Genomic DNA, 13,853 nt, shown 5'->3' with positions numbered 1-13,853 from the left:
ACTGGCCTAAACAGGTGCCTATCCCGCAAGTAATTACATGATAACCTACTATCACACGACCTCTTGCCTCCATCTCTCACTCAACTACAGCATTAACCCTACACCTTGCCAAATCAATATGGACAGGCCTAATAACTCTCGCCTAATCATCATCCTCAAATCCAAAGACGAGCACGTAGTGATACTGTTACCCCCAATATTAACTATGCGGAACAACAGATAAAAAACAAACAAAGAAAAACTGACTGCTCCAGCACCAGGAAATACCTCCTAACACATCCCTCTATGACCTATCCACAGCACTACACCGAACCCTTGTGAACTTATCCGGAGCCAACACCGCTATCGGACTGGATGCCCAAAACACGTGAATGAGCTAAAACCCATACCCATAAAAAAAAATCACCAGAATGAATACCTTCAGGAAGAATATAGACAAATGTCAGTAAGGTAAACCAACTGACCACAGAACCCGGTCAACCAAGAAGCCAAACCAAGCAAAACAGCAGCAACCACTAACTAACAGCACTAAATTGGCGGGGCCTAAGCTGGTGACACGGGAGGGAGGGGGTATCCTTTCTTGACCGGAGGCAAAAACACAAAACTTCCACCTGCCGGCTTAAGCCTGGGTTAAGAACTGTTGGTAAAACAAAAAATCCTTGTAGACCCTCACCAAAGGTGGTGAGTAGCTAGTCCTCAAGTAGGGATTAAAAGCCAGACTGAAGTTAAATGTATCTCTTGTATACACCAGATTTCCATCTGCCAAGCGCCTGACCTATGACTGTGGACCAGCCTGCCGCTGTGTCAGCCACAGTGGTGCCAATGTGAAACGAGTGTAATCCACAGTCTGCAGAAAAATGACCCAGCTCCAAGATGCAATGCTCCAAAACCCAACGAAATTGCTAGCGAGTAACTAGTGATGATGCATCAGTGTGCTCCAACCATGCACCCGCAACATTTGGACAGAGCCTCAAAGAAGACACTGCCAAGGCCGCCGAGCAAAGTCTGCAATCTAGGCAGCGCTCCAATGAAAACTCCAACGTTGCCTACTGAGCTTGTCGGTCATGGAACATTGCACCTAGTTAAACATTACACACTCCCGAATCGAAACATGGAATGAAAGCAAAGGAGAAACTGCAGTTCCAAATGAAGCTGTAATCTCCTCAACCCGAAACGCTTTGCTACATGCACCACTACAGCGCCAGGGCATGAATGAGACCCAGTGTGCTGACGGAGTCTGTGAGTACATCCACATTAGGCCGCTGGAGGGTGGGGGAAGTGTAGGGGAGATAGTAGTTGGCTGAATGCTGATGGGATTGCACAGATAGGTGGGGATAATATGGAATGGAAAGAAGAGAGAAAGTAAAAGAAACAGGGAAAAATATGGAAAGACTGAGAAAAGAGGGAAGAGAGAAGAAAACGGAGGGATGTCATACGTTAGGTGCCACCTCTTGATATTCCAGAAGAGCTGATCATGCACGGCTCCTGCAGCATGAGGCTGGGCCCTCGCTGGGTAAATGTTAACTGGTACTGGCCAGTTGGTGGAGACCCAGAGCAGGGGTGCGGAGTCTAAACACGCAGGTGGTTTTCAACAGGGACCCCCGCAAGGGAGTTTAGGTTTCTCTGCTCCAGATGTGCAGGTTGTGGCCCCCTGCCTGGGTCACCTAGTTCTAGCAGTAGAGTACTTTAACAGAAAGGAGAGACAGGAGACTGGCAGACAAGATCTGGACATCTTAGATGCAGGAAGTTTATAAGACTCTGGCGTAGGTTCTGGACTGTTGGTTAAGTAGCAAATTGTAACTGATGGCTCAGAATATCGGACTAGAACTGATGGCACAGAGTGCAGGAAGAGAGGATTTGGTTCTAAGGAAGTTAGAGACAGAAGTCCCTATAGACACTAGATATGCAGCAAAAGTCTTTATTGTGTCTGGAGTATCACCAAGAAATTCTATAATAATCAGGACAATACTGGTGACAAGGCCTTGTAACTGTTCCAGAAGTTGAAGAAAACCCTTCAGATATTCGGGTTTTAGAGTAATAGGAAACTGATTAAATCAGGAACAATTGAGTGGGGAGGTCATTCTCAGGACTGACTTTAACAGAAATACCAAGGAGTTCATTAGGATTTGAGGACGAGGTTCAGAACTGGATCAAGATTCAGGCATAGTAGCCGTGAATGACGCTGGAGGATTCGGAGAAGATAAATTGGGAGCTCCAGAACCACTGAGCAAGGATTGGGTATTATCCAGCTGACTAATCGGTTCTTGCAAGAACCGCATTACTCAACATTGTGCCGCCTCCTGATATTCCAGGTGAGCTTCTAGATCCTGCAGCTTGGGACTGGTCCCTTGCTGGAGCCATTGAAACGTTATCCGGTCTTTAGGTCAACACTCATTAGGTCGACCACTATGGGTCGACATGCATTGGCTCAACATGGTCACTATGTCGACATGGCAAAGGTCGACATGAGTTTTTCCACATTTTTGTTGTAATTTTGTAAAAAAAAAAATTCATACTTTACAATCCACGTGGACTACGATTAGGAATAGTAAACTCTGCTGAGCGGAGCGAGGCACCTTGCCTTCGCTCGCCATGCGAGGGGATAGAGTGCACCAATTGGAGTACCCGGTCACTTTACAAAGAAAATACCCAAAAATGTAAAAAAAGCTCATGATGACTGTGACAGGACGGTTCCGTACGAAAGCACTCACCGCTTTCGCGTCCCACCCCCTGTGCACAGAATGGAAGGTTAGGTCACACGGGACCTGACCACATAGGGGATTCCCGCTTACCGCCAGTAACCGCCTGTTACTGACTCCACCCACTGCGCTGTGGGCGGGTTTATGCTGCCACCACCAAACACCTAACCTGCCGTGGCATTTGGAACCACGGTTCTGCTCTGTATGTGCCGACACGCTGCCTTACCACACCTGTGTGGTGTTGACGAATCCCAACTAGCCACTTGCTAGGCCTCTACCGGTAGCTGGCGGAAGGCGGAACTTGGAGACGTTAGGTGCTTCCCTGGACAGCCGGAGGACGGGGCTATGTTTGGCATAACCCTGTAGGTCACAAGATGAAGCAATCTTCTTGACGCAGATGTTTATTTGCTCAATAATAGCCTTAAAAAAGACTCATCCCTATTGCTAGGGGCAACAGCATACAACAAGATGTTCCAGCAGAATAAAGATGGTACAACACAATACAATGGGGCAGCAGCCCTCCTTTTATCCTACTCCAATACACATTACCACAGGGGGTAAGCCCGCCCTGTGGTGTACAACCAATCAATGTTTACCCATGGGCTGTGCATGCCTCGGTCACATGCACAGCTAACATTGTTCCCTATGGACAGTGGGGAGTGGTCGTTCTCCTTTGCCTGTCCCATCCTGGAGGATCAGGATACGCCCCGGTGCCGTTCAGTCTAGGCTGGGGGAAGTTTTCCCACCTAAACTGACTTCCAGAAACCTGCCCGGGACCTAGCCCACTGCCTGCAGCCTGGATTTGGGCTCCAGAGCTGGGCAGCCTAGATCCCCGGTCAAGGTTTCCTGGCCACTACGGGTGATCTCCATGGAGCTCCAGAAAACCACTCAGCTTGTTTCAAAGCTGAGCTTCTTCTCTCTCTCCCAATGCCCCTTTCAAGAGTGAGGCTGGAAGGGAAAGTATTCCGTTTTTGGGGAAAAGGTCTGGGAGAATCCATCAGCCTGCACAGCCATGGATTCCCCCCTCCTGGGACACACAACCAAGTAAGTGCAATTTACCTTTAAATACATTTCCTTTAAACACGTGTTTCCCTTTAAATCTACACTGAGCCTGTGCCCTGCACAGGCTCCACATTCCCAGGCACTGCAGTGCCTCACAACACTATATATATATATATATAATATTTTTTTTTTTAACAGATTCACGGCACTCCCAATTCCCAATAGACTCTACATACAAGAAGTATGGCCGGTGCCCTCCCTGGTTACAGCGGGCGCTGTGTCCAATATAGTATGCAGAAATGGGCGGCACTCACGGCGCAGGAAAAACAGACAGGCAAGTCTGGAAGTTTCAATCAACGTCTCAATGTGTATTATAACATTTTCATCCTTACATTTAAAAACCATTGTTCTGTGTTTTTAAATACTGTGCCCAGCGCTCGGCGCTGGGCTCCCCTAGCCCTGCAGCCTGGCTGCTAGGGCTCTCTCCGTGCTGGAGGCATGGGGCTGGCTTCCCCCATCCTCCAGCCTGCCTGCCTGCCTGCCACTGGGGTCCAGGGTGCTGGCTCTCCCTGTCCCCCCAGTGTGGCACTAACTCGGTGGCCTCGCCGCACAGTGCGGCGCACCCCCCTGATCTAAAGCCCGACGGCCCGGGACACTTGTCCCGGCCGCCGTGGCTCTGTGTCTGCTGCAGCGCTGAGGTGCCGGGAGTGTAGCTCCCGGACCCCAGCACTCACCAGCCTGATTGTCCCCACGCCGCTAGGGAGCCGGCTAGCCCGGTCCCCCATGAGTGGCGCACTCTGGTGCCCTTGCCGCGCAGGGGGCCGGCTAGCTCGGTCCCCTGTATGCGGCGCTGATATCTGTGGCCTCGTCGCAGCGTCCGGTGGGGAGCCGGGCTGCGGCGCACCCCCCCCCTGCCGCCCAGCAGCCCGGGACGTCCGTTAACCCCTTCAGTGCCGCAGCGGCCATTGTCCACGTGGGCTGGGGGTCTCTCCGGCCACAATGACCTTTGTCCATGTTGACCTATTTCAGGTGTCGACCTAGTCACTGCTGACCTAATGACCTGTCAACCTAGTTACTGTCAGCCCTATTAGCCACACCCATTGAAATCGTGCAAACTCTCATTCTTTGGGGCTTTTGTGATTCTGAACTCCGATTGTTGACTGGTGCAGATCTTGAGAATGATGTCTTGAAGATAGCTGGTTTAATATAGGTCCTGCTCGGAAGCTATGGGTAAACTTGATCTAGTACTGGGCATTTGGCGGAGGCCCACAGCAGGGGTATATTGTCTAAACACGCCAGTGGCTTTCACCAGGGACCCCCGCAAGGAACTTCGCTACTCCCGATGTGCAGGTCATGGCCCCCTGCCTGGGTCACTCAGTACTAGCGCTAGAGGACTTTGACAGAACAGAGAGGCAAAAGACTGGCAAACAAGATCTGAATGCATGATGGTAATAAAGCAGAAAATGGAAATTTTGTCTACGGGTACCAACAGGCGCCTTGGTGCAATGTACATCAAAGTGCTTACATGCAAAATGTATATAATAAATCAAAAACCATATATACAACCCTTAAAATCGTCGTGAAAGTCCTATTCTTGCTCCTCACGCTTCCTCCTCTTAATATGGTAGCATGTAAAATAGAGGGGAGAGGAAAACCACATGTGCAGTACAGTCATTTAATAACATGTATACACACACACAAGTAACATGGACATTCACAATACAGGGTCACAGGTAAAAATGTGCAGAATGATTAATATCCAAATGTGACAGCCACAAGGAGATGTGCAAACCAATTACCAGAAGGTTTGAGAACTCAAAAAAGTCCTCAAACAAGTTCTTTAATTTCCAAGGTCCACCCGGGCAGGAGCTGGAAAATCCTCTGGTTCTTAGATGAGCAAACCAACGTAGGGGCTGACCGCAGATGGAGTACGCCGACGCGTTTCAACTCCTATTCCTGGAGTCTTTTTCAAGGCTGGATCTTAACTGCACACACGTCATCCGGTCTTTAAATACTCTTGGAGCCAATCAAAAATAGTTCCTTAACAGGTTTCACCTGTTATCACGTATACGTGCGGACGTCCCGCTGTGTGGTTACTATAGGAACATGACCACAAGCTCTGGGGGCGGAAGCAAAGGAGAGGAACTTCCGGTTGCCAAGGGAACCGGCCGCACGTATACGTGCTAACAGGTGAAACCTGTTAAGGAACTATTTTTGATTGGCTCCAAGAGTATTTAAAGACCGGATGACATGTGTGCAGTTAAGATCCAGCCTTGAAAAAGACTCCAGGAATAGGAGTTGAAACGCGTCGGCGTACTCCATCTGCGGTCAGCCCCTACGTTGGTTTGCTCATCTAAGAACCAGAGGATTTTCCAGCTCCTGCCCGGGTGGACCTTGGAAATTAAAGAACTTGTTTGAGGACTTTTTTGAGTTCTCAAACCTTCTGGTAATTGGTTTGCACATCTCCTTGTGGCTGTCACATTTGGATATTAATCATTCTGCACATTTTTACCTGTGACCCTGTATTGTGAATGTCCATGCTACTTGTGTGTGTGTGTGTGTGTATACATGTTATTAAATTACTGTACTGCACATGTGGTTTTCCTCTCCCCTCTATTTTACATGCTACCATATTAAGAGAAGGAAGCGTGAGGAGCAAGAATAGGACTTTCACGACGATTTTAAGGGTTGTATATATGGTTTTTGATTTATTATATACATTTTGCATGTAAGCACTTTGATGTACATTGCACCAAGGCGCCTGTTGGTACCCGTAGACAAAATTTCCATTTTCTGCTTAGTTATTTAAAGTGTTCTGGAGAAACACTGGCCTTGACTACGGGAACTAAAGGGCAGCCTTTCCTTGGACTGCGCGACACGCAGGACGATTAGACAGATTTTTTGTTTCGCATGATGGTAATAAGACTGTGGTGTTGGTTCTGGACTATAGCAAACTGGAACCGATGGCGCAGAGTATCGGAGTGGAACTGATGGATCCCGTGGGTGCAGTCTGATGGAAAATGCACTGAAGTCACTGAGCAGGATGAGAATCCACAGGTGCTTCACAAGAGACATGCAGCTACTGTAGGCTGTGGACATCATTGCACTGGCAGCTTGTGACTCTAATTCAATCCCCTTTATACCCTGAGAAGGTCAGAGATTGGTTGCTGCAATCACTTGAACGGCTGGCTGGCTTGGATTGGCTGAGAACTGATCACATGAGAGTAAGCAACAAGGTGGAGCCCATGCCTGGGTTTTGGAGGGAACTCTGGTGTGAAGGAAGTAGACCTGAATGGTGATGTAGATCTTCATCTTCCTGTCTGTCGTATTCAGGAGACCCATCACATGACTGTACTCAGGATGCGCGCTCTATTGTCATGGCTGGGTGATTCCGCCGACTGATCTCTACCACCATAACCGGGAGATTCTGCAGGGGTGGCTGCATGACATCACAAGCATCCTCTGTGAGACAAAAGATGACGCCAGACAGCGCAACCAGGCTGCACAGGCAGGGGTCGTCCTCTATTCGATGTGTTTGCAATTAAATTGTGAATGCATCGCTGGGAGGTGCAACACACATGTTTGGCTGCCTTGCCCTGTGCTGGGCGGCCCCCAGCATGTGAGTATATGGATGCAGATCTTGCTTCGGAAACTTCCATGAGACAGCTCCTAAAAAGCCATACTTATGCAGCACGGTAAATGGCTGTTGCTATATACGTCTACTGCAGGACGTTATGAGAAATGAGACTGGTAAGTAGAAGCCGCACCGTGTAGCTGCGGTTTGCAGACTCCGAGGCAAAGCACTTAGTAACTGTCTCCGATAATCTGTTTATTTGGATTCTCTCCGGTAATGACTGCGTGGGAAAGTTATTGCACCGCGTCATTTACATCTAATTAAGCAGCCTCTGCCAGGAATGGTAGGCGGAAAATTCTTCCTGCTGCTATTATTAAATGCGTATTAATATATGGTATGTATTTTTGTGTGTGTGTGTGTGTGTGTGTGTGTGTATGTGTGTGTATATACAGGGGCGGATCCAGAAGAAAATTATAGGGGGGGCACCATGGAAGGGGCAAGTACATTTGCGTGCGGCTTCGGTGCATGTGAGGTGGCGCTTCTTATACAATGCCCACAGTTGTAGCGCTCATTATGCAATGTCCACTGTACTGGTAGTGCCCCTTATATAGACCCCATAGTAGTGGTGTCCCTTATGCAATGCCCGTATTGCCCCCAGTAGTAATGTTGCCTGTAGTAATGCCCCCAGTCATTATGCCCCCAGTGGTAATGCCCCTGCAGTTATGACCCCAGTAGTTTAGCCACCAGTAGTAATGCCCCCCTATAGTTTGCCCCATTGTAGTTTAGCCCCTGTAGTTATGCCCCCCTTATAGTTTAGCCACCAGTAGTAATGCCCCCCTGTAGTTTGCCCCATTGCAGTTTAGCCCCTGTAGTTATGCCCCCCTTATAGTTTAGCCTCCAGTAGTAATGCCCCCAATAGTTTGGCCCCTGTAGTTATGCCCCCAGTAGTTTGGCTCCCCCTGTAGTTTAGCCCCCAAGTAGTAATGCCCATGTAGTTTAGCACCCAAGTAGTAATGCCCCCTGTAGGTGCCCCCCAGTAATAATGCCCCCAGTAGCTGCCCCCCCAGTAATAATGCCCCCAGTAGCTGCCCCCCCAGTAGTGATGCCCCCAGTAGTAATGCCCCCCCTCAGTAGTAATGCCCCTTGTTGATGCCCCCCCCAGTAGTAATGCCCCTTGTTGGTGCCCCCCCCAGTAGTAATGTCCCCCCGTAGTTTCCCCCAGGAGATGCCCCCGCTGCATTAAGGAAGAAAAAAACATAATACTTACCGAGCCCCGTTCCCGCGCCGCTGCAGTCCTCCTTCTGGCTGGCGTCCACTCCTCAGTACTATGAGAGAGACGTCATGACTGACGTCTCTCCCATAGCGCAAGGCGCAGTGACAGCGCCGGAAGCCGGAGCTCAGTACTGAGCTCCTGCCTCCGGCTACCGCTGTGCAGGGAGACGGGCGCCCGCTGGTAACACAATCTCAGCGGGCGCCCGTCATCTCCCTGTGCGGCGCCGACGCCGCGGGGGGGGAGGGGGGGGGGGGGGAGCCACAAGTGACAGGGGGGGCACGGGCCCGAGTGCCCCCCCCCCCTGGATCCGCCACTGTGTATGTGTGTGTGTGTGTGTGTGTATATATATATATATATATATATATATATATATATATATATATATATAATTGTATGCGCAATACAAAATATAATAGAGCAAAGAGGATGGAGGGCACAGATGTCTTGTATGATATTACCAGGAGGGGTTTATATGAAGGAACCAGCTTGCAGATATGTTTACCCTTGTAGTTTAATGTGCTCAGAGTGTTATAAAGTAGTATTCTTTCACCTGGTTTGGTAAGTTACTCCAGTCGTGGGGATGCTGGCGGTCACATGACCGACAACGGTATCCCAATGGCAGAGGGAGTAAATATTTTCAGCCCGCATCAACCCTGCCACTTCCCTATCCTAACCCCTGGGGGTGGTGACTAACCCCCTACCCCTAGTGTCTGACCCTAACCCTCCCTTTGTTCCTAGCCTCGCTCCCGGGCCATAACCCTAAAACAACAACAAACAGTTATGAAAATAAATTCATTAGGAACTAATGACCTTGCTTACGCATGCAGAGCAAAAGTACCTGAGAATAGTGAGCAAAGTACCCTCTGGTTGCACAGTGTTGTATATTATTTGCACTTTGCTGCGTAATATATTTGGCGCGTTATAAATAATATAATTAATGCTTGCCATTTGGCATGGTGATCGTTGCACGTTAATCTGTGTTGTAAAACCGTTTTGTTTCCACACTAGAGTGCAGCTTATAGACAGGAAGTCTGAAGTGAAAGGTACAAACTCCTTCCCCCGGGGTGCAATGCTTAATTTCACATCTCTGCAGGTCTGCTATGTGTATTAGGTGTGTGTGACCTGTACACAAGACTCTCCGTCAGGCTCCACATGACCAGATAGTGTCCTTAATGATGTCGGCTATCTCCATAGGTAGGAACGTGGATAAGTGTTGATGTCGCCACAGAGAAGTATTCCTTTTTATATTCATCTGTGTTGTAGCCTGTACACATGTTAGGACAGGCCTGTCATTAAATAAAAGCATTGTTTGACCTGGAAAACTAATACCTACAACGCCCAATCTGAGAAATCATGAGGGCACCCACTCCTAGGCTGGGACATAGAAGACTTTTATTACACCAGCCCTCATTAACCACGACCGCAAAACCCTGCCGTGCAGGTTCCGCGAGGCGCGTCTCCTCACTAGTGCAGCACTGTGGCAGAGCAGAGTGTGACAGGATCATGCAGGACTGTCAGCACAGGGGAGAACGCAGCCCCGTCCCCTTCCATTCAGCTTACATACAATAATACCAAGGCATTAAATCTTCATTGGAATAAAAGTTATGCCTCGTTAAGCTCTCCTTTTAATGGCTAAGAAAGGAGAGGGGCTTCCGGAGCAATCCTGGAATAATACATAATGCTTTTAGTAATGCCTCATTAGCGGCCTATTCAGAGGCTTAATGTATCGGTGCAGTGGATGAATTGGCGCAGAGCAGTGTTTTTATATAATATATTATTATATGTGTTTCCCTTTTGGTAAGAGCATACAAAATTGCACCAGTGACGCAACTTTGTTTTTACCCCAGGTGGTTGCGGTTTTATTTTTATTTTTGCTAATTATACTGATGCGACCCTTGTCTTTTATCTGGATTTACGCTTCTCTTAAGATATACAGATGTTTCCTCATACATCATTGAGGCAGTCGTCATCATTGCTGCAGCCCCTCTCTTTGCGCCAGGTCCCATGAGACTGTTCTTCCGTCGGCTATCTTCCCGAAAATGTGACTGAATCTGTATGTGAAGTGCTACTGTGTAGCAGCCGTAGCTTTTTTCCAACACAAATTCTGTTGTTCTCCCTATACAGACTCGGTCACACACACAAATTAATCAGCACATTCTTCTGGTGCGTCCTAGTTGCATCCCGTTGCGACAACTACGCATTTTTTGGCAAAAACGATGCCCGACGTCTGCAGAGTTGCATGTGGCTTGGCGGCTCACTCATGCCCGGCATCTCCCCCTGCGTGGCGGATTGAGTCTAGATGTATGAGAACATCTGTATGCAACCTTAAGGGGGACATTTTACTAAGCAGTGATAAGAGCGGAGAAGTGAGCCAGTGGAGAAGTTGCCGCATCAACCAATCAGCAGCTGTGTATAATTTTATAGTATGCAAATTATAGATGTTACTTCAGTGCTGAGTGGTTGCCATGGGCAACTTCTCCTCTGGCTCACTTCTCCGCTCTTATCACTGCTTGGTAAATGTCCCCCTATGTCTAGTGTATGGATGGGTCCAGAGCAATCCTCATCATCAACTTGAAGACCACTCCCGTCGTGTGCAAGCGACACATTTACGCTTGGTTAGGAACGTATTTCAGAGATGTATGTATCCAAAGACTAGAGGCATTTTAGATGTGTTTCCAGAACTACTTGTACGTCAATGTTTTGCGCACCTTTATAGTGATGCACGTGCAAGGGAACACCCCTATAAGTGTTAGATATCTGCACATGATGGGTGCTTGCACTGCGACTGGTGCTGCTGTCCATGGGGCAACGTCGTGGGGGCAATACGGTCACTTCCCTGACTTCTGCTATTCCAGCTTTTGGGCTATGTCTGCTTGGCCCGCAACACTGCTGTAAGAAATGAGTAATAATATTGGTATTTTGGCAATGTTAGGTCTAGTCATCACAATGATGCAATGGTTCTGTAGTGCACCGCCAATCACATTACCATTTTCTGTAAGTGTGTACGGCTCGGAACGATGAGACGATTAGAGACCTGCTTGAGGTGCGCCATTATAAAACAATGGGCAGGCTGGTTCCATCATCTCCTTATAATAGCTGTACAACATTTTCTCTATCGTCCTTGTGGATGCTGGGGTTCCTGAAAGGACCATGGGGAATAGCGGCTCCGCAGGAGACAGGGCACAAAAAGTAAAGCTTTCCGATCAGGTGGTGTGCACTGGCTCCTCCCCCTATGACCCTCCTCCAGACTCCAGTTAGATTTTTGTGCCCGGCCGAGAAGGGTGCAATCTAGGTGGCTCTCCTAAAGAGCTGCTTAGAGAAAGTTTAGCTTAGGTTTTTTATTTTACAGTGAGTCCTGCTGGCAACAGGATCACTGCAACGAGGGACTTAGGGGAGAAGGAGTGAACTCACCTGCGTGCAGGATGGATTGGCTTCTTGGCTACTGGACATCAGCTCCAGAGGGACGATCACAGGTACAGCCTGGATGGTCACCGGAGCCGCGCCGCCGGCCCCCTTGCAGATGCTGAAGTAAGAAGAGGTCCAGAATCGGCGGCTGAAGACTCCTGCAGTCTTCTAAAGGTAGCGCACAGCACTGCAGCTGTGCGCCATTTTCCTCTCAGCACACTTCACACGGCAGTCACTGAGGGTGCAGGGCGCTGGGAGGGGGGCGCCCTGGGAGGCAAATGAAAACCTTTTTTGGCGAAAAATACCTCACATATAGCCCCCAGAGGCTATATGGAGATATTTAACCCCTGCCAAGATTCACTAAATAGCGGGAGACGAGCCCGCCGAAAAAGGGGCGGGGCCTATCTCCTCAGCACACAGCGCCATTTTCTCTCACAGAAAGCCTGGAGAGAAGGCTCCCAGGCTCTCCCCTGCACTGCACTACAGAAACAGGGTTAAAACAGAGAGGGGGGGCACTGATTTTGGCGATATTGAGATATATATATATAAAGATGCTATAAGGGAAAACACTTATATAAGGTTGTCCCTATATAATTATAGCGTTTTGGTGTGTGCTGGCAAACTCTCCCTCTGTCTCCCCAAAGGGCTAGTGTGGGTCCTGTCCTCTGTCAGAGCATTCCCGGTGTGTGTGCTGTGTGTCGGTACGTGTGTGTCGACATGTATGAGGACGATGTTGGTGAGGAGGCGGAGAAATTGCCTGTAATGGTGATGTCACTCTCTAGGGAGTCGACACCGGAATGGATGGCTTATTTAGGGAATTACGTGAGAATGTCAACACGCTGCAAGGTCGGTTGACGACGTGAGACGGCCGACAAACTATTAGTACCGGTCCAGGCGTCTCAGAAACACCGTCAGAGGCGTTAAAAACGCCCATTTACCTCAGTCGGTCGACACAGACACAGACACGGACACTGAATCCAGTGTCGACGGTGAATAAACAAACGTATTTCTCATTAGGGCCACACGTTAAGGGCAATGAAGGAGGTGTTGCATATTTCTGATACTACAAGTACCACAAAAAAGGGTATTATGTGGGAGTGAAAAAACTACCTGTAGTTTTTCCTGAATCAGATAAAATAAAATGAAGTGTGTGATGATGCGTGGGGTTACCCCGATAGCAAATATTGGCGTTATACCCTTTCCCGCCAGAAATTAGGGCGCGTTGGGAAACACCCCTTAGGGTGATAAGGCGCTCACACGCTTATCAAGTGGCGTTACCGTCTCCAGATACGGCCGCCCTCAAGGAGCCAGCTGATAGGAAGCTGGAAAGATATCCTAAAAAGTATATACACACATACGGTGGTTATACTGCGACCAGCGATCGCCATCAGCCTGGAGATGCAGTGCTGGGTTGGCTTGGTCGGATTCCCTGACTGAAAATATTTTATTCATATAGAGCATTTAATAGGATGCATTCTATATATATATGTACGTGAGATGCACAGAGGGATATTTGCTCTCTGGCATCAAGATAAGTACGTTGTCCATATCACCCAGAAGATGTCATGGACACGACAGTGGTCAGGTGATACAGATCCCATACGGCACATGGAAGTATTGCCGTATAAAGGGAAGGAGTTAGTTGGGGTCGGTCCATCGGACCTGGGGACCACGGCAACAGCTGGGAAATCCAACCTTTTTACCCCAAGTTACATCTCAGCTGAAAAAGACACCGTCTTTTCAGCCTCAATCCTTCCTTTCCCATGAGGGCATGCAGGCAAAAGGCCAGTCATATCTGCCCAGACATAGAGGTAAGGGAAGTAGACTGCAGCAGGCAGCCCCTTCCCAGGAAAAGAAGCCCTCCACCGCGTCTGCCAAGTCCTCAGCATGACGCTGGGGC

The 13,853-nt window shown here is 48.8% G+C and overlaps 1 protein-coding gene across 3 annotated transcripts in view; it reads left to right on the top strand.

Annotated features, from left to right (window-relative positions):
- PHLDB3 (pleckstrin homology like domain family B member 3) overlaps positions 1-13,853 on the top strand; it is an 87,080-nt gene that overhangs the window by 23,351 nt on the left and 49,876 nt on the right. Inside the window, exon 1 of one of the 3 annotated variants that reach the window (XM_063942474.1) lies at positions 1,219-1,239. The exons of the other annotated variants lie outside the window; for them this stretch is intronic. The gene's annotated coding sequence lies outside the window, so the exon portion shown is untranslated. Of the gene's footprint in view, positions 1-1,218; positions 1,240-13,853 lie in introns of those variants that run through there. 3 annotated transcript variants of the gene reach the window in all.

The sequence above is a fragment of the Pseudophryne corroboree genome, chromosome 10 (assembly GCF_028390025.1).
Source record: "Pseudophryne corroboree isolate aPseCor3 chromosome 10, aPseCor3.hap2, whole genome shotgun sequence".
NCBI lineage: Eukaryota > Metazoa > Chordata > Amphibia > Anura > Myobatrachidae > Pseudophryne > Pseudophryne corroboree.
Note: the sequence above shows the minus strand (reverse complement) of the source record. Positions and strands in the feature narration are given on the sequence as shown.